Raw genomic sequence first — 17,063 nt, forward strand, 5'->3', positions numbered from 1 at the left:
ATATTTTATTCTCTTGGCATTTTTGCTTAACATGGATTTCAGATCAAGACACTTTGCCAGGGAGAACATGGGGTTTAAAGCCAAACTCCTCAGGAGGTTTTGGTCTTAATCAGAGTGTCTTCTGTACTTTATGAGATTCTCACCACCTGAATAGATTCCCTGTGATTCTGTTTGCTTTCCTCTCCAAAAAGCTGCAGAGAAGGAGCGAAAAATAACACATATTCCTAATCTTGAGATGTCTGAAGTGTGAAAGATACTTTTATGAAATAGTATTAAAGTGCATGAGAAAGTAGCTAACAAGAAAATAGGCTCAGTTCTTAATTTCCTTGTGTCGTATTTTTTTACTCTTAGCGAATAATGCCTTTGTTCCCAGCACAACGTCAGTTTCAAAAGCATATCATTTTGCCTTCCAATTTTCTTTCCTTTAATTTTGGCAAAAATTACTGGGAATAATAAACATGCCACTGTCTTCAAAAGTCAAAAACAGGTGAAAAAATTTAATTGACTTATTGAACAAGACTGATGTGGGGAAATGTAATCCTAAAACAGTTTTATGTTTATGTTCTGTGCTTCCCCCAGGCCCTTGGTGAGAATGCAGGCTGTCCTTATGATTTTTCTGGTCACTTATAGCTACTGCAGACATCCTCAAAGCAGAAATCTGAAACTACGGGCCTTTATCAAAATCCAAGCGGGCACAGGATGTACAATTGTGCCTTCTCCCCTTCCTCCAGTGAGGCCTGGCCCTGGGCAAGACTCCAGTCCTGCAGAAAAAGCAGTGTCAGCATCTCTTCCCTTTCACTGCCAGCATTTCTCCTCTGCTTCTGCCAGATTTCTTGCCTGGTGTTGGACTGCCCCTCTGTTGTTGAAGAGAGAGGGAGGGGAGGCAAGCGGGGAAGGAAAGTTCTCCCAATTGGCACTATTGTAAGCTGGCTTCATGCATTCTGAGCCTGGCAGTGAGGTAGAGCTGTTTCTCTTGCTGGCGCTTTTGTGGAAGTTTTTGGCAATTATCAATGTGTGTCTTTCCCTGCAGTTCTCTTGACCCAGGCCTGTGTGTCTCTATCCCAGCTGGTTGTTTGAGGTTCCTGGGTATCTAGTTCCATCTTCAGCTTCCCTCTGCTGAGCTGTATTAGCCTCTCCAGGTAGCCCCCTTACACAGGACTTGAAGTAACCCCATGCTGCGTCTTTCATTTGCACCTGGATGTTATCCAGGGGAAAACTCCTGATGACCTCTGGAAGGTCTGGTCCATCCCAGCCCTGAAGCCTGTCTTCTTCACACCTCTGCCCAGCCAGTCTCTGGATCTTTACTCAGGAGAGCGTCAGTCTTCAGGCCATGCTGACCCTATAACTCTAAGAGGCACATGTCTAGCTCTTTGGGGGTGGTCTATTGAAGCTTCTGCAGGGCTTAAAGATGGGACAAGCACCCCTCACTCCTCCTCCCTGGTGGGGGCTGCTGAGGCAAGGGCTGACTCACAGTACACTTGCAACTCTTTGTACACAGTCTCCCCAACTCTCTCTTGTCGCCCAACATCTCACACCCTTGGTGCATGAACAAGGTTTAGAAGTCATCAGAAGTCATCTGACCCCCTCACTTTTGACAAACCTTACAAAAGGGGATGGTCTCCCACACAAGTAATTTCAAAAAGGATCTCATACAAACATTTCATTTAACATCCTATTCCACCCAGTAAAGAGCAAGGTGACTGCATCTTTGTGCAGAGCAACTGGACATACAATATGAGACAAGAAATGACAGGGTGAGATTTCCTCTAAGCAGGAGGTGGTTTGGGCAACAGTATTTCAAAGAAGAGCATTGCATGAAGGCAAAAGTGAGTAAATACATAGGAGAGGATTTTTATTGTAGAGATGGGAGAAGGAACAGACGTTTGAAAGAAGGAGGGTAGGCTTTTACAAGTGAAATATGAAAATGAACAAATCTTAGATAAATAAATTTTGTGCAGTATGCTTAGTCTGTGGGCCTCCTTTTATCCTTTCTAAATAGAATGGCCTATTCTGCTGATTTTACAAATATTATATATTTCCTAAGTAAAGAGATCATTTTAATTACGAGTAGTGACAGAAGAGGAAAAAGGTGCTCTCACTTAGGGCATGAACAGAGGTTATTCTGGGCCAGATCCTAGAGGAATAAAAACCAATAAGATACAGCCTCTACTTGCAGGTAGTTAATTTCTTAGCAGGAGAGAATCCAGAAGGGCCTGTTAAAGAAGGAAACCCTGGAAGTGAGTTGTGATAGATAATTGAAGTGCAATGAAAGGCCCTTGTTGGGAAGGCCATTCCAGCCAGAAGGGGTGGCACAATCAAAAACCTCTCTGAAGACTGACGTTGCCTGTAGCATAAACTGAAAAGGTAGGCAGGAGGTAGTTGGATCAGGGTCTCCTCTGCCTCTCTAGGAGATTATATTTTACTCTTTGCAATGAGTAAACTCAGAGCATTTTAAGAAGGAGAAAATGAGAATATTTCTTGAAAGACCCATCTTGGTGGCAGGTTGAAGAGTGACACATAGGATTTCGAGACCAAAAGCAGGGACAAGTGAAGACCACTGCCAGCTCAGGTGAGAGTAGAAGCAGATGAAGAGTTGGGCCAGTTAAAAAACTTCTCAGGGAATTAATCCATAATGAAGGCTGCATTAATTAGAATGTAGGCTAAGATTCTATAACAAAGAAACACAAAATATAGTAGCTTAAGTGTCTCATAGTACTCCAAACATGTGTGGATGGGCTAGGGCAGGGATCACCAGTGACAGCCTGGGGGCCAAATCCAAACTGCTGCCTGTTTTATAAACACAGTTTCATAGAAGCCGAACCACGCCCACTCATTTCCCTGTTGGCTATACCTGCTTTCCTTCTACATAGATAGTTGAGTAGTATGACCATGACCTTATGGCAAGAAAGGCCTAAAATACTTGCTATCTGACCCTCAGCTATCCAGTAAACCCCTGGTCTGGGACAAATAGTTTTCTCTGAGTTTCACGTCATCCAGGAATCCAGGCTGGGGTGGTGAGCTCAATTATCTCCAACCGGGACCTTCCACCCTGGATCCAGGGAGTTTACTACAATGGTCACCAGTTCCCAGCCAGGGAGCCCCAGGCTGCTCTCAGCCTAGTAAGTGACCCAGCCCTACACAGCTTCAGAGAAGACTGGGAAATGCAGACTCTAGCGACTTGGCCATAGGTCCAGCTAAAACATCACCGTCACTATCTACTCTAAGACATACACACTCACATTTTGACATCTCTGAAACCAGCATTCATTTTACAGTTATTCTGTCTGGACTGAAGTTGTGTTTTTCCAGAGTTGATTTGCATCTGTTTCTTCGGGTAATCTAGGCACATTCCCAACATGAGACTACTTTAAATTTACTTCTCCGTCTGACAAAAAAACTACAGGAACAGGGGTCAAACTAGCCCTTTTATAATGGCATTCAACCCACCCATGAGGACAACGCTGTCATGGTCCTGTCAACCAAATAAATTTCAGCTGAGTTTTGAAGGGGACAAACATTCAAATCATAACAATACCTAAAGGACATAAAATTACTATCTTGAGAAGATGTCTGTACTCCCATGTTCATCACAGCATTATTCATAATAGACAAGAAATGAAAACAACCTAGGTGTCCATTAAGAGATGAATGAATTTTAAAAGTGAGGTGTGTATATCTATATCTATCTACCTATCTCTCTAGCTAACGAAATATTACTCAGCCTTAAAAAAGAAAAAAATCCTGCCATTTGCAACAACATGGATAAATCTTAAGGAAATTACTCTAAGTCAAATAAGGTAGTCATAGAAATACAAAATTGCATGAACTCACTTTCATGTGGAATCTGAAGAAGAGTAGATAGAACTCATAGCTACAGAGCGTAGAATGGTGACACCCCCATGGGCCGGGGAAATTGGGATTACTGATCAAATGGTACAAACATGTTTTTAAAAGATGTGTAAGAGCTGGATACTCAATGTACAGCATGATGACTCTAGTTAATTATTTCTTGTATACTTAAACTTTGTTAGTAAAATAGATCTCAAATGAACCCACCTGTATTAGTCCATTTTCACACTGCTGATAAAGACATACCCGAGACTGGGTGATTTACAAAGGAAAGAGGTTTAATTGAGAACTCACAGTTCCATATGGCTGGGAAAACCTCACAATCATGGCAGAAGGCAAGGAGGAGCAAGTCATATCTTACATGGATGTCAGCAGACAAAGAGAAAGCTTGTGCAGAGAAACTCCCACTTTCAAAACCATCAGATCTCATGAGACTCGTTCACTATCATGAGAACAGCCTAGGAAAGACCTGCCCCCATAATTCATAATTCAACCCCCAGCCACGGGGTTCCTCCCATGACATGTGGGAACTGTAGGAGTTACAATTCAAGATGAGATTTGGGTGGGGATGCAGCCACATCATATCACCACCACACCAAAAGAAAAAGAGCAACTCAATGAGGTAATTGATGAGCAGCAGGTGGTTTGTGCAACAGTTTAATTAGCTTCATTGTGGTAATAATTTCACAGTATATAAATACATCAAAACATATATGTAAGGTTGTGTACCTTAAATATATATAATTTTTATTTGCCAATCATACCTTAATAAAGGTGATAAAGATTAAGTGTAATCAAACTAATATCTGTGTGTACATTTTATTTGAAACCATTTAAAATAACTTGTAGATTAAATGTAAAATACAAATTGACATAACTGTTAGTCAAAAAAGTTCTATTGAGGGAGCATGGTGTTAAATCTAGAATTAGATATTTAGCTAAAATACTTTTAACAAATGAAAGTAAATTAAAATATTTTCAAAAGTTAAAAGAAAGAAGAATTGGCTCAGGGTTCTCGGTAGTACATTCTGTTTTGTGTTATCTGTGTGTGATGATTTGGGTGACGGGTGAAATTGCCAAGAGAATTTATTTATATAGCCTATGCATTCATAATCAAGACTTAAAATCAAATGGTATTAATCAAGTCTTAAAATTTAATCTTAAAATCAAGACTGAATCAAATGGTATAAATTTTATCTTTCAACATCTCTAAGAAATGGAAACAATTACCCTCACTTTTTTAACCAGTACTTTTTCTTACAGTCAACCATGAATGATGTATAAAAGTGTCCTGCATGTTGAAATGGATATAGTAACTGAAGATACTTTGTTCTTGAAGTCCAGGAAACAATTAATATCTTTGCGGATAGGTAAGTGAATGCATTTGTAAATAATAAAAGTATTCAAATAAATTTGCAAAAAAATTCTCTGTTTGGGATTTTTTTAAAACCACAATTAGTATGAATTCAGACCATAAATCTAAATGACTAACAGCTCTTGGTTTAAGTTCTCAAGGGAAATTTTCCTTTTTCCTATCTCCACCAGTGTAAGACATGTTATTTTCCAGCCTTTTTTTGTTTTTTCATTTTGGTGGATGGCAGGCATACTTCTTGTTTCCCTTCCACTGAGGTGCAGCCTTTGATGTACCACCTTTGTTTGGGTTTTTTTCTTTCTTACTGGTAAAACAAAACATGGTGCTTCTCACAGTAACAGTGTCTCTGATTTTTAAACACATGGCAAAAGAATAAAAAGGGAGAATGTATACTAGTGGGCAGGTTAGTAGTTTGCTCCAGGTGTTAACACATCCACTAGAAGTTTTATAAGATGGAGAAAACAAAATACTTACCCAGACTCTTCCCAGTGAAAGAATTAAGTGAAGTTGGAACAAGCATTTCAAGAGCTGCTGTGTAGTGAGATCCCTGAGGGCCATGCTTGAACCACGAACTGCCTTCTAAGGTATGTATAGGGGTGATCTGAGTTCATTGTTGGATTTTGTTGTGCTAAGTGGGGTATGGAAAGGTGGAGCAGCATGGAATGGCACCAGGTCTTACAGAAACCATGCATGCCAACAGCTCTTCTTGCCCACTTCTCTGCCACACAACCCCATCATCTAAAACAAGTGAAAATGAATGTTAAATAACAGTTAGTAGGGTCCCCAAACATCTCATCTGCCTGTGGTGGCCACATATCTGAGTATGGTCTTGAGTGAGAGGTGATGAGGGCAGGAACCAGGATGTGGTGATGGAGATGTAGAGGCAGGGATGAGAGTGGAAGAGGTAAAGGTAGTAGGACAGATAGGCAGGGATGGTGGTGACCCTGGTTTCAGGCTGGGGTAACTCTGTGTGTGGCAGTGCTATTAACTGCACAGAAAACACACTCAGAAAAAGAAGCAGATTTGGGACATGGGGTGTAGAGAAAATTTGACTTTTAGGGGGCAGATTATTTTTGAGGTATCTTCTCATTCAACCGGAAAAGGAAGCAGAAGGGCCAGGAAATGCACACCCTAAACACACTGAAAACAAACAAACAAACAAAACAGTTTTTCTTTACGTGTTAAAGACCATTCAATAATCAATTGGGAATGGATAGAGGAAAGGTGAGATCTCTGAACTTAAGATACAAATAGCATGCCAAAGTTAGTCAACTAAAAACATTAATAAAATTAGAAATGCCATTAATAATTAAGTGTGTTATACAACATGTTTGTCATTCCTACTCCTTCTAAGAACCCCATACGATAAACACTATCATATCCATGGTGGAAAAGAAGTTCCAAGCTTTCAAGTAACTTGTCAAGGACACTCTGTAGGTCTTACCATTATCACCACAATGCCTAGCACGTAACAGGAACTCAGTAAATATCAGTTAACTGACAAACTTCAGCTGCATAATGAGAAACTCAGCCCCGATTTGGACGGAGGTCAGAACTCTTTCCACCAGCCAGACTGCCTCACCTGGTAGACAGCTGCTCTTTTCTTAACACCATTTGTCATCTTGGTCTCCAGGATGTCTTCTGCTGTTCATTGTTCTCCAAGTTTCTCTGTCCTTTCCTTCACTTCTCCTCCCGTTCTTCCTATCCTTCTTCCTTAGTTCTATAGCCCTTTCTTGATCTACTAACACTTCTTCTCTTAGAAATGACCTAAAATGATTTATACATCATGGAATTAGCACAGTAAAACATTAAAAACAAAGCAAAACAACAATAAAAACTTAAAGCATCAAAACACAAAAGTGAGATCTCAAAATAAGAATTCATATGCTTCAAAGCTCATATAAGACAAGTTTAATTTTTCAAATAGAAGCAAATTTAAATTAGGGGAAGTGCTTTCCCAGAGTACAATATATAAACATTGTGAACTTGGAGCATCATTAGGATGGGGTTGATATCACAGTGTGGTTACAATCTTCTCTGGCTATACAAATTTTTTGTTAATTTAGGGTGTACCTGTTTTACTGCTGCCTTTTATTTTCTAAGTGTTAGCTCTAATATTTTGCAGAGAATTTTCTCTTCGATTATAATGGCCACTATTGGCCTTCTTCACAACATCTTATCCCATCTTCCACTTCAAATTTTGATTTGAGGAAACATTTTCTAGCATAAGCACCATCATGCAGTCAATGTTTGTATAATGTATTGTTACAGGATATAAAAAAGATTTTAATCTGGTTAATAGGGACAGTGGTCAGCAGAATTCCCTGCAGAAGTACTGATGCTTGTGAACGACACTGTGGTTCACATGATTGTGCTTAGGAGAGCAGCTATTTCTGTTTACAAGATAACTTTCACCATGAAATGAAAATAGCATGAATGTATTCAATCAACTAGCTAGCTTTTTTGATGGGAAGAAAGCTAAGGGGTGATTAGAATTATTTCCTTTTTTATACATAAAGCAAAACTTAATTTCATATGACATTATTTGACATACACTGTAACTACATACATTTGATAAAAATCAAGGAGGTCTTGCTTTTCAGGACTTTTTAGCAGAATGAAAAGGATTATTTCTCCATTCTCCTGGCATATCTCAAGCAAAATGTTGAATGCACACACTATATTTTTTTTAATCCAATGATGATGGGAAAGCAGAGAATGTAGGAAATTAAGGAAATATGGTGTCAGTCAACTGTATGCCATCTTGTAATATTAATTTCTAAATATATTATCTGAAAAAAAGTAAAACCTTTCCAGCCCTTTGATTTTAACACTATTAATAACAAAATGTGTCATCAAGGGTTTTGTCCTGCAAAGGGAAAGGCCTTCACTGGATTAGAAATGAGACAATGTAACAAGAAAGATGGGGAAAATATAAACTATGTACTTCAGGCTCACAAGATAATTTAGGTCATCTAGAGACAGTTTGATTTCATAAATCAATGATTTCTAATCTCTCGTCATGAACAATACATACTAATAGAAAGTGAGGTTTTTACAATTGTTGAACTAACTTACACTCCTACCAACAGCGTATTAAGTGTTCCTTCTTCTCTGCAACTTCACCAGCACCGATTACTTTTTGACTTTTTAGTAACAGCCATTCTGACTGGTGTGAAATGATATCCCATTGTGGTTTTTATTTGCATATTTCTAATGATCAGTGATGTTGAGCTTTTTTTTTATATGCTTGTCAGCTGCATATGTTTTCTTTTAAATAGTGTCTTGTTCATGTCCTTTGCCCACTTTTTAATGGGGTTGTTTGTTTTTATCTTACAAATGTATTTAAGTTTCTTATACATGCTAGATATTAGACCTTTGTCAGATGCATACTGGCAAAAATTTTCTCCCATTCTCTAGGCTGTCTGGTTACTCTGTTGATAGTTTCTTTGGCTGTGCAGAAGCTCTTTAGTTTAATTAGATCCCCTTTGTCAATTTTGCTTTTGTTTCAATGGTTTTAGTGTCTTCATCATAAAATCTTAACAAAATCCCTTGACACAAGTTTATTTACAAACCTGCATATGTACCTGCACAACTTGAACTTTAAAGTTTAAAAAGTGAGGTTTTGTTTTTTGCTTTTTTTTTTTTTTTTTTTTGAGATGGAGTCTCGCTCTATGGCCATGCTAAAGTGCAGTGGCATAATCTTGGCTCACTGCAACCTCCGCTTCCTGGGTGCAAGCGATTCTCCTGCCTCAGCCTCCTTAGTAGCTGGGATTACAGGCACACGCCACCACGCCCAGCTGATTTTTGTATTTTTAGTAGAGATGGGGTTTCACCATGTTGGCCAGGATGGTCTTAATCTCTTGACCTCACGATCTTCCCGCCTTGGCCTCCCAAACTGCTGGGATTACAGGCGTGAGCCACCGCGCCCGGTCCAAAAAGTGAGTTTTTTTAAAAACCAAGTCTTAGAAGAGAAATTGTTTGAAATGTAATACATGCTGAGGAAATAACCAGATTGAAGATGACTGGAGTGACTAACACATCTGTAGTGCACATTGTAGCGTGCAGCTGAGATCGCCCTTTCAGAATGAAGGCACTCATTGCCCCAGCTGTTGAGTGAGTTGGCTGCTCATTGCTCACCCATGAATCCCTCCACAGGAACTGCCCTCTATCAAAGGAAACTGCCTTGCCCATGTTTGCACCTCCTTTCCAGTGGCAGCCTACGTCTAATTACTGTTTGTGGGGTACAAAGGCTTGCTTTCTTGCCTCAGCTGGGATCCCCAGCTCCTTATTGACCATTCAAAGCCTCAGTTGCAATTGCATCGCAGTTCCACTTTTCCCACTGCCCAGTTTTGCTTTCCTCACTCCTTAACAGTGTTGTCGAGAGCACTCCTCAGTAAACCTCCTGCATCCAAATGGGCATCTCAGAGTCTATTTCCCAGGGACTCAAGTTACAAAAACAGTAAAGAAAAGTAAATTGGTTTTAGAATAAGCCTTCATGTAGTGATCAAAAAACAATTCCCCTGTTTTTCATTCACAGATAATAAGGAAAATATTTGAGACAATTAAAGTCAAGTAATAAGTAGCCACAAGGATTTAGAAATGATGCCTATCAGGGCCAGGTGCAGTGGCTCTAGCCTGTAACTCCAGCTACTCAGGAGACTGAAGCAGAAGGATCACTTCAGGCCTGGAGTTCAAGACCAGACTGGGCAACATAGTGAGACTCCATCTCTAATTTTTTTTGTTTTTAAATTAGCTGGGCAAGGTGACTCACTGCAGTGAACTATGATGGCAGCATCGCACTACAGCCTGGGTGACAGAGACCCTGTCTCAAAACAAACAAACAAACAAAGAAACAATGCCTTACATGTATTCAATCTTCAGAAGAGGGGTCTGCGCTGAATCTAAGAAGTTAACAGGCAAGTTTATCTCAGCCATAGTACTGGAAAATCCAGTTTCTTAGGCTGATTCTGTTCTACTTGAAATGCTGTCAGCCTAAGAAACATGCAGAGGTCTCCAGTGATTGACTAGATGTGATGCACAAATGCAGTGGAGAAATCTAGTCTGAATACATTGTCAAGTGGCAAAGAAAATGGAGCTCTCTACTGAAAATGCTCCAGTTTGGGTGAAGTTTTTTCCATCAATCTTTAATTGGGTGGAGAAAAAACATATGTGATTCTTATTTCATAATAATATAATCTTTCTTCCAAAAGTACAATACACACTACAAAATAATATTTCCACTTTGAAAGTTAATTTTCACAATAGGCCTGTCAAGCAGGCAAATTTCTTTCCCCTGGTTTTATAATCATCCTCTTTATCTCCCTACATATCCTATTTACAAACCCAATCTTCCTCTCATCACTGCCCTTTTTCACCCCATCAACACCCACAAACACCTATTACATCTAATTTTTCTTTACCTTCCTCCCACTCTCATCCAAGCTAATGGGTTTCCTCCAACACAGTTTCTTACAGGTTAAACTATACGTTTGATGCTAATCAACTGGTAAGAAGCTTCCTAGAAACTTCCTTACTCATTACAGAGGAAGGCATGTCAAAAGCATAAGGGTTCAAGTTGCAAGACATCACCTGTTAATGAGTTGTGAAATCAATTTATTTGGTTATGATTAGCACTAAAAATAATGAAATTGGAAATACCAGAGTTCCTTACATATAGTTAAAGATAAAGTTTCAGCTATGTACATGTATGTGTTTACTGGGTTACTATGTAACAGGTTCCTTCAAGAAAGTTGAGTTGCAGTCAGAAAAGCTGGAAAAGCACTGAGGTAGAAATTTCGAGAAAGAGGGAGCATTCCCCAGAGTCAAATGCAGCAGACAGGTCTAGAAAGGTAAGAGCTGAATCAGTGTCCATCAGATGTGGCCCCACAGAGGTCTGCTGACCTGGCTAGAGCAGTTCCACCATGCTGTGTATGGTGGAACTCCAGAGTTTTCACGGTAGTGCGTGGAAACTTAGAAGCGGGGAGAACAAGAATACACCTGTTTTAAGAACCTTGGCAGAGAAGAGTAAGGAAGACAACGATGGAGGGGACTTAAGAGTCTATTTCTCAGTGACTCAGAAGTTAAAAGTAAAGCAAAAAGTAAATTGGTCTTTAGAATAAGTCTTCACGTAGTAATCAAAAAACAATTTTCCTATTTGCCAATTCAATTTTCTATCCCTAATTCAAAGATTGTAATGAAAACACTTGAGACAATGAAAGTTGAGTAAAAGTAGTCACAAAGATTTAGAAACAATGCCTATCAGGGCTGAGTGTAGTGGCTCTAGGTTGTTGAGCTAGGTGATCAAGGTTTTTTGCTCATTTAGAATGGTATTTAAACATGCTTATAGAAGCTGCTGAGATGGGATAAAATGAATCATCGATGGAGCAAACTCTAAGAGAAAAAGGATCAGAGAGTGGCTGGAAGAGCTAGCTGTGATGAGGAAGTGAGGTCTGGGAGAGGACAGAGTCCAGCAAAGGCATTCTGTGGGTGTGGGTAGCAGGGAATAAAAACTAGCAATTCACTCATGAAAGCCTTTATTTCCTCCATAAAAGAAGACTGACATTCAGTATCTAAATGTACTGCCTTGGCCATTTAAAAAATATTGCATCTCTTCCTACAGGATGCTAGATAGTTTCATTCATGGAGTCTACACATCATGCAATGATGTTGCTTAGCCGGGCATACAGCCCATCCTTTAAGAAAATTGAACAAAAATGTAAAATAACAGTAGGGTCCCCAAACATAATAGCATTGGGACCCAAGAGAGTGTTGAGGGTGTGCTACAGCTCCTGAGCAGCCTGAGAAGGGGGTGGCCCCAGGCATTTGTTGCAAAGCATCCCAGTGTTGGCAGAGCAAGTGGCAGGGCAGGTCTTGCTGTTGGTAGGGAACAAGAGACAGGCTCTCTGAGTTTTGCCCATTTGTCCAGACTGGTGTCTGGCTGTGATAACCAGGCGACACATCCAATGCTCTCTGGTGGCAAAAGATAGCAGGTTGCACCTATTGACTGACTAGAGGCAGAAACCCCTGCAAACTGTCAATAAAGGGTCAAATCAATATTTTTGGCTTTGAGTGCCATTTGGTCCCTGCACATTTAAAAAGGGACATAGTCATGTTCCAAGAAAACTTTATTTATAAAAAGAGGCAATGGGTTATAGTTTAAGAGCCCCTGGACTTGAGTATTTTAATAGGAATGCTATCAAAAAAGTTTGATGTTGTTCCCAAAGCAAATGGTGGCCCAGGGAAGGGCATCATTTAGATAGCAGCCACCTACATTAAATAAGCCCTAAAGATGCAAAAATTATGAATATATGATATCCATAATTATGCAATATCATAAATGATTAGAACTACTACTCAGATCTCTAGAGAAGTAGTTTTATGATACATATAATATTGCTTTATATGATAAAAAAGGGAGTTTCTAAAATGTGTGTATTGGTCTATATATTACCATATATTTCCATACCAGTTACCTATTTTGAGGATCATCCTTAGTGTGACAAGGGGATAATGCATTTGGAGAGAGTCATGAAACCTTGGAACAGTTCAGTAAGGCAACTTGTTTCCTAAGGACACTAAAATGATTGTCATGCTACATGAAGAATACAGATGAGGTTGGAGATCCTGAGCTTGGGTGTTTCCCAGTCTGAAATACCAAGATTGGAAGATTTCTTCCAAAAGCCCAGGTATAAGGACAGATTGTGGGTTGGGAGATTTGTGACCTGAATGTCAGGCACAGATTTTGTCCCTGCTCACTGAAAGTCCACGGTGTGTGGGCTGATAAGCCACCAGGCAAGTCAGGAAGTGTTAATATATTGTAACCACCTCGGCCATCTGCATTTTCAGTCTTCCCCTTAGGCACTCACCCAGAGGCAAGTATGCTTTCTACTTCTGTTAGCACTTCCTCTACTCCTATTAGCTTGTATAGATTAGCAAGAAGAGCCTAAAGGTCAGCACATGGCTAAGGAGACCAGATGCTCTTGTGACTCCCCATATGGAGCAAATACGATGCATTTCAGGATAGCAAAAAGAGTGGTAACTGCTGAAAACCTTCTATGTGCTCTGTCATCTAATTCTCTAGAAAGTCTTGAAGTATTATTCCCATTTTACAGATGAGTTCACTAAGACTTGGGGAAATTAAGAAAAATCTCTCAAGGTCACAACATTAAGTAAGTGCCATAGCTGGATTTAAATCTGCTTAACTCCAAAGCTCCTGCTCCTTCCAGCACACTAGAGCAGTGGTTCTCTAAGGATGTTCCCTGGACCAGTAGCAGCAGCAGCACCTAAGAACACATTAGAGGTGCAAATTCTCAGGCCCCATACCAGACCTACGGAATCAGACTCTGAGCATGGAGTCCAGCATTCTGCTTTAACACTGCCACCAGGGGGTTCCAATGCATGCTCAAGTTTGGAAACTGCTGCACAATACAGCCTTCAAGAAGAAGAGGATACTACAGTAGGTGCCAGGTTACATGAGAGTGAGCAAGACAGGGTCAGCCACACTGAGCAGCCCCGGACAAACCTAAGGAGCTAAGGATAGAGATAGCTCTTCTCTAACTGTATGCCTGACTGAGCAACATCACTGCATGATGTGGTTTTTCTGCCCCTCACATTGTACCAGTTCTTTAAAGAGCCAGTAGCTATGATAGCGGAAAGGAACCATATCAGAGCTTCACATTTGGTTGTCAACATCATTTCTTCTAACAACCTAACTGCTACACGGATTTGCTGTCATTGAGATGTGGAATAAAAGGTTAGGTAATTTACCAAGGGTCAAGTGACTACAGGTGACAAACCCTGGATTTCCCAAGGACTGCTGCTACCCAGGTCCCAGGGGCACACTCCCTTTACCTGCTGGCAGGCATCAAGACGAAGACAGGCAGCCATTGTTGGGGAGGGAGTTGACATCAAGCTGGTATCTCATCTAGCTCGTGACTTTTCTACACTGAACACCTTCCAGGTGTCCCAGTGAGAACACAACATGGATGAGGCTTACTTTACATCTGTCAGAGCCCTGGCAAATGCCTTCCCGGGTGCCTCTGGCATTCTCTGTGAGAAAGAGAGTCACAGCCTGACAACTCCCATAGCCATCAATGGCAATGCTCCTGACCCTCAGACATTCCGAAAGGATTAAAACCAAAAGCAATCCAACCTAACAGACCCAGCCCATAGCTTCTTCTTGAAACTTTCCAAACTAACCCCGAAACTTGCCCCACCCATTACGCCTCTGGGCCAATGGGCAGGACCAAAATTCAGGAAGAACATTCAATGCCCAGACAAGTAACCATGTTGTTTTGTTTTTCCAAGCAGTGCTGACAGAGGTTTAAACAAACAAGCACTCACACCTACAGCCAAGCAAGGGCAAGAAGCAGCAGCCAGGTGTGGGAACATGAACGCCAAACACTCGGGATCCAGACAGTCTCCCAGGAGAGCCCATTTCCAATGAATACTTTCTTCAGATGCTCAGTGAAGTGCAGTCCCATGGGGTGCCTGGGCAACTGTTGGCAAGCAGCTTGTTTAAAGTAGTAAGACTTCATTTATGACTTACCTTGAGAAAGCCTCAAAAGAGAGGCATTTGCAGACTCTGCATTTACAGGGCATCAGGTGTGGGGTGTCACTCTATTACACCCTGTTACAAGCCCAGTTTCTTGCTATGGGAAGACTCCATAGGACCTTCTCTTCCTATCACCAGGGTGGTGGAGCCAGCTTCAAACAAGATTAAACATTGCTTAGTCACACAAGTTTTCTATTCTTCCTGTTTTCTGATTCTTTGATTAAATGAAAGTTCCTAAAGGAGCAATCATTATTTGTCAAATCTTTCACAACAACACATTATAAAAGGAGGACTTTAAATAATAAATTATGAGTCATCCTTCTCATTTCCCCCAAACGGCATGAAGGTCAAATTGCAGCACCATAGATTTCCAAGTGTTCATTATCTGTCTTTTCTCCAAGGGTAGGCTATTAAAGGTAGTGAGTATTAAAAGTCATTCCTAACTAATTAGCTCACTCTGGAGCTAACTGCCAATTTTCGGAATATGCTGAAGCTTTCTCAGAGAGCTGATTACCAACCTGTCACTCCAGTTAATGTTGAAAACGTTATCAATTTTTTTTCCCACTAGCCAAATACTTTATCTTCCAAGTTTCTTAGGATTTGCACATAGTTCGAGATGGCAGAACAAAGACCCCCATGAACATTTCCATAGCACTTAGCCAGCCCAGGACAACATACAGGAAGTGAGTGAAGGTGGTGGGAGGGTTAGAGCAGTGGTTCCAAATTTTTTTGGCACCAGGGACCAGTTTCACGGAAGATAATTTTTCCACGGACCAGTGAGGGGGGATGGTTTCAGGATGATTTAAGTCCATGACACTTACCATGCACTTTATTTCTATTGTTATTACATTATAATATATAATATTAACATATTATATATTAATTATATATAATAAAAATTATACAACTTATCATAATGTAGAATCAGTGGGAGCCCTGAGCTTGTTTTTCTGCAACTCGATGGCCTCATCTGGGGATGATGGGAGACACTGACAGATCATCAGGCATTAGATTTTCATAACAAGCATGCAACCTAGATCCCTCGTATGTGCAGTTCACAATAGGGTTTGTGCTCCTATTAGAATTTAATGCTGCTGCTGATCTGCCAGGAGGCGGAGCTCAAGTGGTAATGCTCGCTGGCCCACTGCTCACCTCCTGCTGTGCGGCCCAGTTCCTAACAGGCCAAGAACTGGTACCTGGCCCTGGGGTACAGGTTGGGGAACCCTGGGTTAGAGAATGCAGAATCAGTGTTTGCAACCACTAGACACAAACGAAGGCCCAATTCTGCATCAATTTCACTACATTTCACTCAGTTCCATGCCAGTCTTTGTCTATAAATTAGGCCTACGTAATTTTGACAAAAAAGGGAACCATCACCATTATGATAAATACGAATCTAAATGTAATTACAGGTTATAGTGCTTTGGCTGAGAAGGGGGAGCAAAGTAAAATAAAGGGGTGATTGAAATGTCAATGGAGATGTGAATTTGAATTCTGATTTTGTCCCTTACTGTTTGATCTTGGGCACATTCCTAAAATTATTTGAGTCTTAATTATCTGCTTTGCACAAAGGAAATGGTACCACCTACCTCATGGTGGTATTCTGGAAAACTGAGGCTGTGTTCAGCTAGGTCAGTGTAGGGCACAGAGTTAAGTACTCAGTGAATGGCTGCTGTAGTTCGTAGTAGTATCTTACTGTAAAAAAGGGCAGTTCGTTTCTTGTTTAGAAGTGAATTGTTGATGCTGCAAAAGAAACTTGGGGCCGGGCACAGTGGCTCACGCCTGTAATCCCAGCACTTTAGGAGGCTGAGGTGGGTGGATCACTTGAGGCCAGGGGTTCAAGACCAGCCTAGGCAACATGGCAAAACCCTGTGTCTACTAAAAATACAACAATTAGCCAGGCATGGTGGCATGCACCTGTAATTCCAGCTACTTGGGAGGCTGAGGCAGGAGAATCATTTGAACCTAGGAGGTGGAGGTTGCAGTGAGCTGAGATTACACTGCACTCCAGCCTGGGTGACAGAGCAAGACTCTGTCTCAAAAGAAAGAAAGAAAGAAAAAAAGAAAAAAAACTTAGAGGATTGACCCAGTCAGGTTCTTGTCCAGTCAGAACTCAAGAGCCCTTGGCTAAAATCCATGCTTGTCACAATGACTGCCCACTCTCGGAGTTTAAAGTTACACTATCCTTCTGGCCAACTGCCAGACACAAAACCTCGTCTCCAATCTTCCACACAGCCCACTGAATACAAGTAACAGATCAGGTTCTTCTGGTTTCCTTTTCCCACC

At 40.8% G+C, this 17,063-nt stretch overlaps 1 long non-coding RNA gene across 1 annotated transcript in view; it reads right to left on the minus strand.

Annotated features, from left to right (window-relative positions):
• Window positions 1-14,369, minus strand: part of LOC108530166 (uncharacterized) — a 76,136-nt gene extending 61,767 nt beyond the window's left edge. The window contains exon 1 of the long non-coding RNA XR_001885772.1: window positions 14,075-14,369. This is a non-coding gene — a long non-coding RNA (uncharacterized LOC108530166). The remainder of the gene's footprint in view (window positions 1-14,074) is intronic.
• Between the last annotated feature and the right edge of the window lie 2,694 nt (window positions 14,370-17,063).

The sequence above is a fragment of the Rhinopithecus bieti genome, unplaced genomic scaffold, assembly GCF_001698545.2.
Source record: "Rhinopithecus bieti isolate Rb0 unplaced genomic scaffold, ASM169854v2 scaffold_1304, whole genome shotgun sequence".
Lineage (NCBI taxonomy): Eukaryota > Metazoa > Chordata > Mammalia > Primates > Cercopithecidae > Rhinopithecus > Rhinopithecus bieti.